The sequence below is a fragment of the Triticum dicoccoides genome, chromosome 3B (assembly GCF_002162155.2).
Source record: "Triticum dicoccoides isolate Atlit2015 ecotype Zavitan chromosome 3B, WEW_v2.0, whole genome shotgun sequence".
Taxonomy (NCBI): Eukaryota; Viridiplantae; Streptophyta; class Magnoliopsida; order Poales; family Poaceae; genus Triticum; species Triticum dicoccoides.
Window position 1 is genome coordinate 679,562,552 of NC_041385.1, and position 14,434 is coordinate 679,576,985.

Genomic DNA, 14,434 nt, shown 5'->3' on the forward strand with positions numbered 1-14,434 from the left:
GACGGGAGAGACTTGTATGTGAGATCAACCCCAAAAATTCATATTTAGACATTTCGAAAAAATCTAAAATTATTTGACAACATCCATGTGGGGTATGTCTATCACTCCAAAAAGATCAGCTCAAATCTCAATGTACATTTAGAGATAAAAAAGGACAAATTCGAATGTGAATAGTGGCAGCTTTGAGTGAATAGTACTCTGACACTGTTCACATCTGATTTTGTCTTTTTTGTTTATATTAGTGTAAGTCCAATTAGGAGTTGAAACTTTTTGAGGTTGTACATGAAACATTGATGTGTGTCTACAAAAAAACTGAGACATGTTTGGACATGTACTTTAAAACAAATCGATCTCACCTAATGTGAGATCTCACACAAGTCTACCCCATCTTAATAAGGGCCTAAAACATCTATATACCTAAATAAATTATAAAAAAATTGATTCACAGAAGGTAACATCAACCCTATTTTGGGGCAGATAGGGGGCATTTGCCCCCTACCTTACCGTTGTATTTATTCAATAGTTATGAGTATATGTGTCTTATAAAAAATTGTTTGCATCACATATATATCGGGTATTAAGATGGGTTGCAATTGCACCCTCCAACGCGAGTGTGCCGATCCTCCTGGGAGTACGTCATCACCATTGGGAATGGGTCCCTGGCATTCGGCCAGACCCTCGTCATCGACACTGGTAGCGACGTCTCCTGGGTGCGATGCAACACCAAAGCTGGCATGTCATTCAACCCAACGTTGTCGAGGTCCTACGCTCCATTCTCCTGCACCTCCACGGCCCGTGCACAGCTTGGTATGCATTGGAACGGCTGCTCTCACGACCACTGCCAGTACGCCCTCAGCTACCTGGACGACTCCTACACCGCGGGGACCGTACGCCTTCGACACCCTGGTGATGACTGGCTCGAAATCCATCGCAGGCTTTCATTTCGGCTGCAACTACTCGGGCAGCTTCGAACCTAGGCTCGGTGTGGTGCTTAGTCGCTCCCATCGTAGATGGCGGCGACGTACTGGAGGCAGTTCTCGTACTGCCTCCCGCCGACCTCACACTCCTACGGGAGGCAGTTCTTCTTCCTTGACCTTCTCCCTAGATGGGAGAAGGGTTTCTCCTCTCGCCCTTGGCTCCCATGGCGTGGGAGGGGCGAGAGCCCCTCTGAGATTGGATCTGTCTCTCTGTCTCTCTCTGTTTCTGTGCTCTCTGGTTCTGCCCTTTCACCGTTTCTTATATATCAGGAGATCCGTAACTCCGATTGGATTGAAACCTTCGCCCAGATTTTTCTCCGAAAATTAGCTTTCTTGCGGCAAAAGAAGAGCGTCAACCGCTTTATGGGGTGCCCACGAGGGTCAGGGGCGGCCCCCTGCCTCGTGGCCCCTCGGGCACCGTCTCGCGTTGATTTTTCTTCCAAAAATCATAAATATTCCAAAAAAAATATCCGTCCGTTTTATCCCGTTTGGACCCCGTTTGATATTGGGTTTCTGTGAAACATAAAACATGCGACAAACAAGAACTGGCACTAGGCACTGGATCAATATGTTAGTCCCAAAAATAATATAAAAAGTTGCCAAAAGTATATGAAAATTGTAGAATATTGGCATGGAACAATCAAAAATTATAGATACGAAAGAGATGTATCAGCATCCCCAAGCATAATTCCTAGTCGTCCTCGAGTAGGTAAATGATAAAAATATAATTTTTGATGTGGAATGCTACCTAGCATAATCTTGATCATATATCTAATCATGGCATGAATATTAAGACACAAGTGATTCCAAGCAATAGTCTATCATTTGACATAGAAACAATAATACTTCAAGCGTACTAATAAAGCAATCATGTCTTTTCAAAACAACATGGCCAAAGAAAGTTATCCCTACAAAATCATGTAGTCTGGCTATGCTCCATCTTCATCACACAAAATATTCAAATCATGCACAACCCCAATGACAAGCCAAGCAATTGTTCCATACTTTTGATGTTCTCAAACCTTTTCAACTTTCACGCAATACATGAGCGTGATCCATGGACATAGCACTATAGGTGGAATAGAATATGATGGTGGAGGTTGTGTGGAGAAGACAAAAAGGGAGAAAGTCTCACATCGACGCGACTAATCAACGGGCTATGGAGATGCCCATCAATTGATGTCAATGCTAGGAGTAGGGATTGCCATGCAACGGATGTACTAAGAGCTATAAGTGTATGAAAAATTGGAAACTAAGTGGGTGTGCATCCAACTTGCTTGCTCATGAAGACCCAGGGCATTTGAGGGAGCCCATCGTTTGAATATACAAGCCAAGTTCTACAATGAAAATTCCCACTAGTATATGAAAGTGATAACATAGGAGACTCTCTCTATGAAGAACATGGTGCTACTTTGAAGCGCTAGTGTGGTAAAAGGATAGTAGCATTGTCCCTTTTATTCCTTTTTTGCGGGCTTCTTTGGCCCCCTTTTTTTATTTAGGCTTCTTTGGCCTCTCTTTTTTTCTTTTTTTTCTTTTCTTTTTTTCTTTCTTCGGGACAATGCTCTAACAATGATGATCAACATGCTTTTATTTACTTACAACTCAATATTACAACTCTACTCTCGAGGTGAGAAAGGGCAATGCACGGTACCGAAGAGGCAAGCAATGATGGAAGGGTGAGAGTGCGTATAATCCATGGACTCAACATTAGTCATAAAGAACTCATATACTTATTGCAAAAATCTATTAGTCATCGCAACAAAGTACCACGTGCATGCTCCTAGGGGGATAGATTGGTAGAAAAAGACCATCGTTCATCCCCAACCTCCACTCATAAGGAAGAGAATCAATAAATACCTCATGCTCCAACTTCGTTACATAACGGTTCACCATACGTGCATGCTACGGGAATCACAAACTTCAGCACACGTGTTTCTATGATCCACAATCAGCCACTAGCATGACTCTAATATCACTACCTTTATATCGCAAAACTATTGCAAGGAATCAAACATATCATATTCAACGATCTACAAGTTTATGTAGGATTTTATGACTAACCATGTGAATGACCAATTCCTGTCATCTCTCTAAATAGATATAAGTGAAGCAAGAGAGTTTAGTCCTTTCTACAAAATATATGCCCACGCTCTAACAAATATAAGTGAAGCAAAAGAGCATTCTACAAATGGTGGTTTTCTATGTGAAGAGAAACATGCAATCCAAACTTCAAATGATATAAGTGAAGCACATGAAGCATTCTATAAAGCCATAATAAAAAGATATAAGTGAAGTGCAATAAGCATTCTATAAATCAACCAAGGACTATCTCATACCATCATGGTGCATAAAAGAAAAGTGAAAACTAAATGCAAAAGACGCTCCAAGGCTTGCACATATCGCATGAACGAAACGAATCCGAAAACATATCGATACTTGTTGAAGAAAGAGGGGATGCCTTCCGGGGTATCCCCAAGCTTAGACGCTTGAGTCTCCTTGAATATTTACTTGGGGTGCCTTGGGAATCCCCAAGCTTGAGCTCTTGCCTCTCTTTCTTTTCCTCATATCGAGACCTCCTCGATCAAACACTTCATCCACACAAAACATCAATAGAAAACTCGGTAAGATCCGTTAGTATAATAAAGCAAACCACTACTCTAAGTACTGTTAAAACCAATTAAAATTTTGTTTTTTCGTTGTGTCTACTCTAATATAACTTTTTCATGGCTTAATCCACTTATAGAAATTGATAGTTTCATCAAAACAAGTAAACCATGTATCAAAAACAGAATCTGTCAAAAACAGAACAGTCTGTAGCAATCTGAACATTCACCATACTTCTGGTACCCCAAATATTCTACCAAATTTAGGAAAAATAAACTTTTTTTTACAGAAAGACAGTGCAAAAAGAATCAGAACCGTTTGACGTTCCAGCAAAAAATGTAAAATCACGCACTACAACCAAAGGTTCTGTCTTGCACCGCACAAACCAACAAGCATTGTAAACATCCTAAAGGCAAACCTTAGCACATTGCTTTTATAATAAAATAGAATTGTACAAGGGGATAATTATTTTTGTTGAAAAGTTTTTGTAATCAAGATTCACAAAGTTTCCGTGAGCATGAACAAAGTTCAAGGAGCTCTCCCACTTCAACAATGTTTGTCTCTTTCACTTTCACTTTCCTTTTTGAAAAGTTTTTGGGTTCCCCTCTTTATTTTTTTGTTTTTAGACTATATAAAAGCACTCAACAGAAATAAATGACTCTCTAAAACTTCCGGGTTGTCTCCCTGGCAGCGCTTTCTTTAAAGCCATTAAGCTAGGCATATAGTGCAGAAGTAATGGATCCACCCGGATCCCAAGGTATATCAAAGCAAATTTTAATTAACAATGATTTGTAATTTAGTAGTGAGCACAAAGTAACATATATCATGCAACAACGAAGTATAACTCTCTTCCTATGCATCGGCATGTCATAAAAGAACAATTCATGCACACCAAGTAAAGGCCAATGCATAGTATAAGCAGTTTCTTGCAATTTTATCATATTGAAAACATAGAGAGGTGGAGATATAGTTCCTCTCTCATAATAATTACCAGTAGGAGCAGCAAACACATGCATATTATATCTATGAAAATCATCATGTGCATGGTAAAAGGCAATCCATCAATATAATCCTTAATAAGCACAAACTTTTCCGATATAGTGTAGTCGGGAGAATTCAAAAAGATAATAGGACTATCATGTGTGGGTGCAATAGCAACAATTTCATGTTTAACATAAGGAACTATAGCAAGTTCATCTCCATAAGCATAATTCATATTGGCATCTTGGCCACAAGCATATCAAGCATCATCAAAAAGGGATATTTCAAGAGAATCAACGGGATCATAGAAATTATCATAGCAATCATCCTTCGGTAAGTACGAAGGGGAATTAAACAATGTATGAGTTGAAGAGTTAGTATCATTAGAAGGTGGGCACGGGTAGCTAATCCGCTCTTCCTCCTTTTGTTCTTCGCTCTTCTCATCATCTTTTTCATCCAATGAGCTCACAGTTTCATCAACTCCTTCTTCCATAGACTCCTGCAAAATATTAGTCTCTTCTTGGACAGCGGAGACTTACTCAATAAATGCATCAATATCAGAATTGAATTCATAATTCTCATAGCAATATTTAAGTATAGCAAAATTTTCAGGTCTGTAAACAGCATCATCAAGATTTTCACACTCTTTAAACAAAGATTCAATTTCATAAGAACCCATAAAAGCAACGAATTCTTCTATTTGTTCCACATCATAGTAATCATAGATACCATTAGCATAAGAAGCCAAGGTTTTATCATCATTAAATTTTCATGAAAAGGGAAGGTGTGGAGCCTTCATCCTAGAGCAACAAGTATAATCATATCTCAAGCATAGTTCCCGAGCATACCAATGCAACATATGAATTTGATCCCATAATAGTTTCCCTTTTTGTGTCAAGCGATAATCCCTAAAGTATTCACGTTGATCCAACGTGTCTCCCATAACATAATTGAATGGGGTTTTCTCAGGATTATCAAATTAGTACATAATATTTTTCACATAACCAGCATCGAGGGTTTTAGGAGGTTCCCCATCTCCATGAGTAGCAAGTACACCTATTTTTTTTGGTATTTCGTGTTCCATATCCATAACTAAAGATAGAGAACAACTTAGAACAGAAAATAAAAATTACTTAGTGATAAATCAAACAAGCACACATGAGAATATTCACCCCATGCTATGACTCTCCGGCAACGGCGCCAGAAAAAGGTCTTGATAACCCACAAGTATTGTGGATCAATTATAGCCTTTTTCGATAAGTAAGAGTGTCGAACACAACGAGGAGCTAAAGGTAGAACAAATATTCCCTCAAGTTCTATCGACCACCGATACAACTCTACGCACGCTTGACGTTCGCTTTACCTAGAACAAGTATGAAACTAGAAGGATTTAGTAGGTGTTGTTGGATAGGTTTGCAAGAATATAAAGAGCACGTAAATAAAAAGTAGGGGCTGTTTAGATAAAGAAGCAATAAAGTAAATATAGCGAGTATGGAAAAGTGGTGGTAGGAGTTGTGAAATTGTCCCTAAGCAATTGACTACTTTACTAGACCGATAGCATGTTTTATGTGGGAGAGGCATAAGCTAACATACTTTCTCTTCTTGGATCATATGCACTTATGATTGGAACTCTAGCAAGCATCCACAACTACTATAGATCATTAAGGTAAAACCCAACCATAGCAGTAAAGCATCAAGTCCCCTTTATTCTCATACGCCACAACCCCCTTACTCGGGTTTATGATTCTGTCACTCAAGCGACCCACTATAAGCGAATCATGAACGTATTGCAACACCCTACAGCGGGAATCCCTCACGCTTGCGCGACACGGAGGGCATAACAGGACAGCAACATAACCACAAGCAAATTAAACCAATCATAGCAATTCATCAATCATTGGTAGGACACCGAAAATCTACTCAGACATCATAGGATGGCAACACATCATTGGATAATAATATGAAGCATAAAGCACCATGTTCAAGTAGAGGGTACAACGGGTTGCGGGAGAGTGGACCGCTGAATATAGATGGGGGAAAGGTGATGGAGATGTTGGTGAATATGGCGGAGGTGTTGGTGTAGATCGCGGTGATGATGATGGCCCCGGCGGCGTTCCGGCGCCACCGGAAGCGAGGGGGAGAGAGCCCCCCTTATTCTTCTTCTTCTTCCTTGACCTTCTCCCTAGATGGGAGAAGGGTTTCCCCTCTGGTCCTTGGCTCCCATGGCGTGGGAGGGGCGATATCCCCTCCGAGATTGGATCTGTCTCTCTGTCTCTCTCTGTTTCTGCGCTCTCTGGTTCTGCCCTTTCACTGTTTCTTATATATCCGGAGATTCGTAACTCCGATTGGATTGAAACCTTTGCCTAGATTTTTCTCCGAAAATTAGCTTTCTTACGGCAAAAGAAGTGCGTCAACCGCCTTACGGGGTGCCCATGAGGGTCAGGGGCGCGCCTGCCCCCTGGGGCATGCCCCCTGCCTCGTGGCCCCCTCGGGCACCGTCTAGTGTTGATTTTTTCTTCCCAAAAATCATAAATATTCCAAAAATAATCTCCGTTCATTTTTATACCGTTTGGACTCCGTTTGATATTGGGTTTCTGCGAAAGATAGAACATGTAACAAACAGGAACTGACACCGGGCACTGGATCAATATGTTAGTCCCAAAAAATAATATAAAAAGTTGCCAAAAGTATATGAAAGTTGTAGAATATTGGCATGGAACAATAAAAAATTATAGATACGATGGAGATGTGTCAGTGATGACTTCACATATAAAGAGTATGATGAATAAAAGTTGTTGAGAGTTGACAAACATAGTTTTGGTCATCGTTGCAATTAATAGGAAGTAATAAAGAAAGAGAGATTTTCACATATAAATATACTATCTTGGACATCTTTTATGATTGTGACCACTCATTAAAATATGACATGCTAAAAAGTTGATGTTGGACAAGGAAGACAACATAATGGGTTATGTTTTCTTATATCCGAAATAAATTATATTTTCATGGATCATCCAACATGTTGAGCTTGCCTTTCTCCCTCATGCTAGCCAAACTCTTTGCACCAAGTAGAGATACTACTTGTGCTTCCAAACATCCTAAACCCAGTTTTGCCATGAGAGTCCACCATACCTACCTATGGATTGAGTAAGATCCTTCAAGTAAGTTGTCATTGTTGCAAGCAATAAAAATTGCTCTCTAAATATGTATGATCTATTAGTGAGGAGAAAATAAGCTTTATACGAGCTTGTGATATGGAAGAAATAAAAGCGACGGACTGCATAATAAAGGTCCCTATCACAAGTGACAATATAAAGTGACATTCTTTTGCATTAAGATTTTGTGCATCCACCATAAAAGCACATGACAACCTCTGCTTCCCTCTGCAAAGGGCCTATCTTTTATTTTTGTCTTCTACTTTATACAAGAGTCATGGTGAACTTCACCTTTCCTTTTTACACTTTATCATTTGGCAAGCACTATGTGTTGGAAAGATCCTGATATATATATATATATATCCAATTGGATGTGGGTTTTTGATATGTCTTCGTCGTATCTATAATTTTTGATTCTTCCATGCCAATATTCGACAACTCTTACATACTTTTGGCTAACTTTTTATACTATTTTTGGGACTAACATATTGATCCAGTGCCAAGTGCCAGTTCCTGTTTGTTGCATCTTTTTGGTTTCGAAGAAAATCCATATCAAACAGAGTCCAAACGGGATAAAAATGGACGAAGTTTTTTTTGGAATATATCTGAATTTTGAGAAGTGGAATCAACGCGAGACGATGCTCGAGGGGCCCAAGAGGCAGGGGGCGCGCCCCTGACCCTCGTGGACACCCCGTAAGGCGGTTGTTGCCCTTCTTCCGCCGCAAGAAAGCTAATATCCGGCAAAAAATCGTGTTCAAAGTTTCAATCCAATCGGAGTTACGGATCTCCGGAAATATAAGAAACGGTGAAAGGGCAGAAACAAGGCAGAAAGAGCGAGAGACAGAGAGACAGATCCAATCTCAGAGGGCCTCTCGCCCCTCCCACGCCATGGAGACCATGGACCAGAGGGGAAACCCTTCTCCCATCTAGGGAGAAGGTCAAGGAAGAAGAAGAAGGGGGGATCTCTCCCCCTCTCTCCCGGTGGCGCCGGAACACCGCCGGGGCCATCATCATCACCGTGATCTACACCAACACCTCCGTCATCTTCACCAACATCTCCATCACCTTCCCCCATCTATCTACAGCGGTCCACTCTCCCGCAACCCGTTGTACCCTCTACTTGAACATGGTGCTTTATGCTTCATATTATTATCCAATGATGTGTTGCCATCCTATGATGTCTAAGTATATTTTCGTTGTCCTATCGGTAATTGGTGAATTGCTATGATTGGTTTAATTTGCTTGTGGTTATGTTGCTGTCCTTTGGTGCCCATCATATGAGCGTGCGCGTGGATCACACCATAGGGTTAGTTGTATGTTGATAGGACTATGTATTGGAGGGCAAGAGTGACAGAAGCTTCAACCTAGCATAGAAATTAATGCATATGGGATTGAAAGGGGACCAATATATCTTAATGCTATGGTTGGGTTTTACCTTAATGAACGTTAGTAGTTGCGGATGCTTGCTATTAGTTCCAATCATAAGTGCATAGAATTCCAAGTCAAGGATGACATGCTAGCAGTGGCCTCTCCCACATAAAACTTGCTATCGGTCTAATAAAGTAGTCAATTGCTTAGGGACAATTTCACAACTCCTACTACCACTTTTCCACACTCGCTATACTAACTTTATTGCTTCTTTACCTAAACAGCCCCTAGTTTTTATTTACGTTCTCTTTATATTCTTGCAAACCTATCATATCACACCTACAAAGTACTTCTAGTTTCATACTTGTTCTAGGTAAAGCGAACGTTAAGCGTGCGTAGAGTTGTATTGGTGGTCGATAGAACTTGAGAATATCTGTTCTACCTTTAGCTCCTTGAGGGAGTCCTGGATTAGGGGGTGTCCGGATGACCGGACTATAACCTTTGGCCGGACTCCTGGACTATGAAGATACAAGATTGAAGACTTTGTCCCATGTCCGGATGGGACTTTCCTTGGCGTGGAAGGCAAGCTTGGCGATACGGATATGTAGATCTCCTACCATTGTAACCGACTCTATGTAACCCTAGCCCTCTCCAGTGTCTATATAAACCGGAGGGTTTTAGTCCATAGGACGAACAACAATCTTACCATAGGCTAGCTTATAGGGTTTAGCCTTTCTGATCTCGTGGTAGATCTACTCTTGTACTACCCATATCATCAATATTAATCAAGCAGGAGTAGGGTTTTACCTCCATCGAGAGGGCCCAAACCTGGGTAAAAACATCGTGTCCCTTGTCTCCTGTTACCATCCGCCTAGACCACAGTTCGGGACCCCCTACCCGAGATCCGCCGGTTTTGACACCGACATTGGTGCTTTCATTGGGAGTTCCTCTATGTCATCATCTTTAGGCCCGATGGCTCCTCCGATCATCAACAACGATGCGGTCCAGGGTGAGACTTTTCTCCTCGGACAGATCTTCGTATTCGGCGGCTTTGCACTGCGGGCCAATTTGCTTGGCCATCTGGAGCAGATCGAAAGCTAAGCCCCTGGCCATCAGGTCAGATTTGGAAGTTTGAACTACACGGCTGATATCCGCGGAGACTTGATCTTCGACGGGTTCGAGCCACAGCCGAGCGCGCCGCACTGTCACGATGGGCATGATCTAGCTCTGCCGCCGAACAGTGCCCAGGAGGCCGCCCCAGTGTCCGCTCCGACCCTTAGCTTGGAGCCGACTGCGCCAATCGAGGACGGGTGGCTGGACACCGCCTCGGGGGCTGAAATCTCTAGGGCGATCGAGCCGAACACCAGCCTTGTCCTTTGCGAAGCTCGTGACTCCAAGGTGCTGGACTCCTCTCCGGACTCCGAAGCTTCCGCGCCCCTGACGATCGAACCCGATTGGGCACCGATCATGGAGTTCGCTGCCACGGACATCTTTCAGCACTCGCCCTTCGGCGACATTTTGAATTCACTAAAGTCTCTCTCTTTATCAGGAGAGCCCTGGCCGGACTATGGTCAGCAAGGTTGGGACGTGGACGACGAAGAAATTCAAAGCCCACACACCACCCACTTCGTAGCCACTGTCGATGATTTAACCGACATGCTCGACTTCGACTCCGAAGACATCGACGGTATGGACGCCGATGCAGGAGACAACCAAGAACCAGCGCCTATAGGGCACTGGAAGGCCACCTCGTCATACGATACATGGTGGACACCCCAAAAGAAGGGAATGGCGATGGAACAACGGAGGATGACCCCTCCAAGAAGCAGCCTAAGCGCCGGCCTCAGCGGCGCCGCTCTAAGTCCCGCCAAAGCAAAAACGGCGATTCCGGCACGAGAGATAATAACACCTCGGACAGTGCCGAAGACAACCCCCTCCAGTAGGATTCAGCACAGGAGGATGGAGAAGCCAGCCCTCATGAGAGAGCGGCAGACAGAGAGGTAGAGGACGATAATTACATGCCTCCCTCCAAAGACGAGGCAAGCCTCGACGACGACGAATTTGTCGTGCCTGAGGATCCCGTCGAACAAGAGCGTTTCAAATGCAGGCTTATGGCCACGGCGAGCAGCCTCAAGAAAAAACAGCAGCAACTTAGAGCTGACTAAGACTTGCTAGCCGATAGACGGACTGAAGTCCTTGCGGCCGAAGAGTACGAACTTGAACGCCCCTCCAAGAGCTACCCGAAGCGCAGGCTGCTACCCCGATTAGAGGAGGAAGCACCTAAACCTACATCACCAGCGCACGACGCGGCCGACCGGCCACCTCGTGGCCACGACAGAGAGGCCTCTCGGCCATCCACTCAAGCCGCACCCCAGCGTCGCCCAAAAAATACCAAGGCACGGGGAAATGCGCCAGACCTGCGAGACATATTGGAGGACAAGGCAAGGCAAACAAGATCAATCTACGGATCGCGTGGGCGCCCCATGACCCGTGACGATAACCGTCATGCCGGATATGGCAAATCTGGCCAGGCCGAACACAGCAGACAAAGCTCATTTGAGCTACGTCGTGATATAGCCCAGTACAGAGGTGCCGCACACCCACTATGCTTCACAGATTAAAGTAATGGATCATCAAATCCCCGAGGGTTTTAAACCCGTAAACATCGGATCATACGATGGCACAACAGATCTTGCGGTATGGATCGAGGATTATCTCCTTAATATCCACATGGCCCGCGGTGATGATCTACACGCTATCAAATACCTCCCACTCAAGCTTAAAGGACCAGCTCGGCATTGGCTTAACAGCTTGCCAGCAGAGTCAATTGGTTGCTGGGAGGACCTGGAAGCCGCATTCCTCGACAATTTCCAGGGCACCTATGTGCGACCACCAGACGCCGATGACCTAAGCCACATAATTCAGCAGCCAGAGGAATCGGCCAGACAATTCTGGACACGGTTCCTAACCAAGAAAAATCAAATAGTCGACTGTCCGGACGCAGAGGCCCTCGCAGCCTTCAAACATAACATCCGTGACGAATGGCTTGCCCAGCACCTAGGACAGGAAAAGCCGAAATCCATGGCAGCCCTCACAACACTCATGACCCGCTTTTGCGCGGGAGAAGGCAGTTGGCTAGCTCGTAGTAATAACATGACTAAGAGCCCTGGTAATTCAGATACCAAGGACAGCAACGACAGGTTGCATCGCAACAAGCACAAGCGCCGCATTAACAGCGACAACGCTGAGGATACGGCAGTTAATGCCGGATTCAGAGGCTCTAAACCCGGTCAGCGGAAAAAGCCATTCAAAAGAAATACTCCGGGCCCGTCCAGTTTGGACTGAATACTCGATCGCTCGTGCCAGATACACGGCACCCCCAAAAAACCAGCCAATCACACCAACAGGGATTGTTGGGTGTTCAAGCAGGCAGGCAAGTTAAGTGCCGAAAACAGAGACAAGGGGCTGCATAGCGATGACGAGGAGGAGCCCCGACCGCCGAACAATAGGGGACAAAAGGGATTTCCCCCACAAGTGCGGACGGTGAACATGATATACGCAACCCACATCCCCAAAAGGGAGCGGAAGCATGCACTCAGGGACGTATATGCGTTGGAGCCAGTCGCCCCAAAGTTCAACCCGTGGTCCTCCTGCCCGATCACTTTTGATCGAAGGGACCACCCCACTAGCATCCGCCACGGCGGATTCACCGCATTGGTTCTAGACCTAATCATTGACGATTTCACCTCACTAGAGTCCTTATGGACGGCGGCAGCAGCCTGAACCTGCTTTATCAGGATACAGTGCGAAAAATGGGCATAGATCCCTCAAGGATTAAACCCACAAAGACGACCTTTAAAGGCGGCATACCAGGTGTAGAGGCCAACTGTATAGGCTCAGTTACACTCGAAGTGGTTTTCGGATCCTCAGATAATTCTGAAGCGAGGAGTTAATCTTCGACATAGTCCCGTTCCGCAGTGGCTATCACGCACTGCTCGGACGAACCGCATTCGCAAAGTTCAATGCGGTGCCACACTACGCATACCTCAAGCTCAAGATGCCAGGCCCTCGAGGAGTCATTACGGTCAATGGAAACACCGAATGCTCTCTCCGAACGAGGAGCATACGGCGGCCCTCACGGCAGAAGTACAAAGTAGCCTCTCAAGGCAATTCTCCAGTCTGGCTATTAAACGTCTGGGCACCGTCAAGCGTGCCCGAAGTAACCTACAACAAGACCGCCTGGCACGTTCCGAGCAAGCGTAGCAGTGCGGCCCCAACCCCAGCCCTCGCGAAATTGCAAAACTAGTACTACGCGTACATAATTATGCTCTGGAAATACCATGGGCATAAGGGGAGGGGCACAACCACGACACGCCCGAAATGCGGCTCAACCGCACTAGGAGCTCCCGATTTTGTCATTTCTTTTTTCTTACTTTCAGGACTCCACTCTCCGGAGGGCCTGTCCAGCAGTACAATCGCCGAACACACGATGCAAAAGCCACGGAGGCAGCAAGCTACGTCGAATGTCCAGGTGGTCTCTATAACGAGCTAAATACCTGTCTTACATAAAGTCTCGCAGCTTGCCCCTGGAGGGGGACATGTCAAATAATCCCATCTCTTGCTTATCGCACTATTTGTATCGTTCTGCTTTCACAGCAGCCTTTTAATAAACAATACATAGCTCTTGTCTATTATTGCATTCATTTTCTATGTAAATATGTTCAGTTATGACATTATGCAACCGTACACTTTGGTACGTCCAATACACCAGGGGCTTAAGTACCCCAAAATATGGTGTGAGAAGTCCGAACACTCTCACGAGTGCGGCACCCCGAACTTATAGCATTATATGCATCGGCTCCGAATCATGTCTTGGGTCAATAGTTGGGTTTGCCCGGCTCCCATGTTTTGGTACCTTACGTTCCGTTATATCGGCTAAGGTAGCGCTGGGAGAACTACTGCGATTGTGCCCCGGTTGAGCTGGCTTAAGCACCTCAGTAGAGAAAGCTAAAACTGACCGTCATGATAGGGCGAGAGCCGGTCGCTGTTCGAGAGGTTTCGAGTCCCTAAAGACTTATGCCGTTTAGAGCGAGGAGCTGGCTTTGTCCGGCCTAGGCGTGGATAGCGCCCCAAACTCGGCCTTCCGAGTACTAGGGGCTTCGCTGAAATTTCAAATTATAGAATTCTATGGCTAAGTGACAGTGATAAAGCATTATAGTCCGATTGCCTTGTTCGTTGTGCTGAGCGCCTCCCTCGAAGGACCCAAGAATGGCAACAAGAGCGCTCAGGTTTATCCCGAACACCCCAGCACTCGTGGCATGGGGGTAGAAGCCAACGACTCGCCATCTC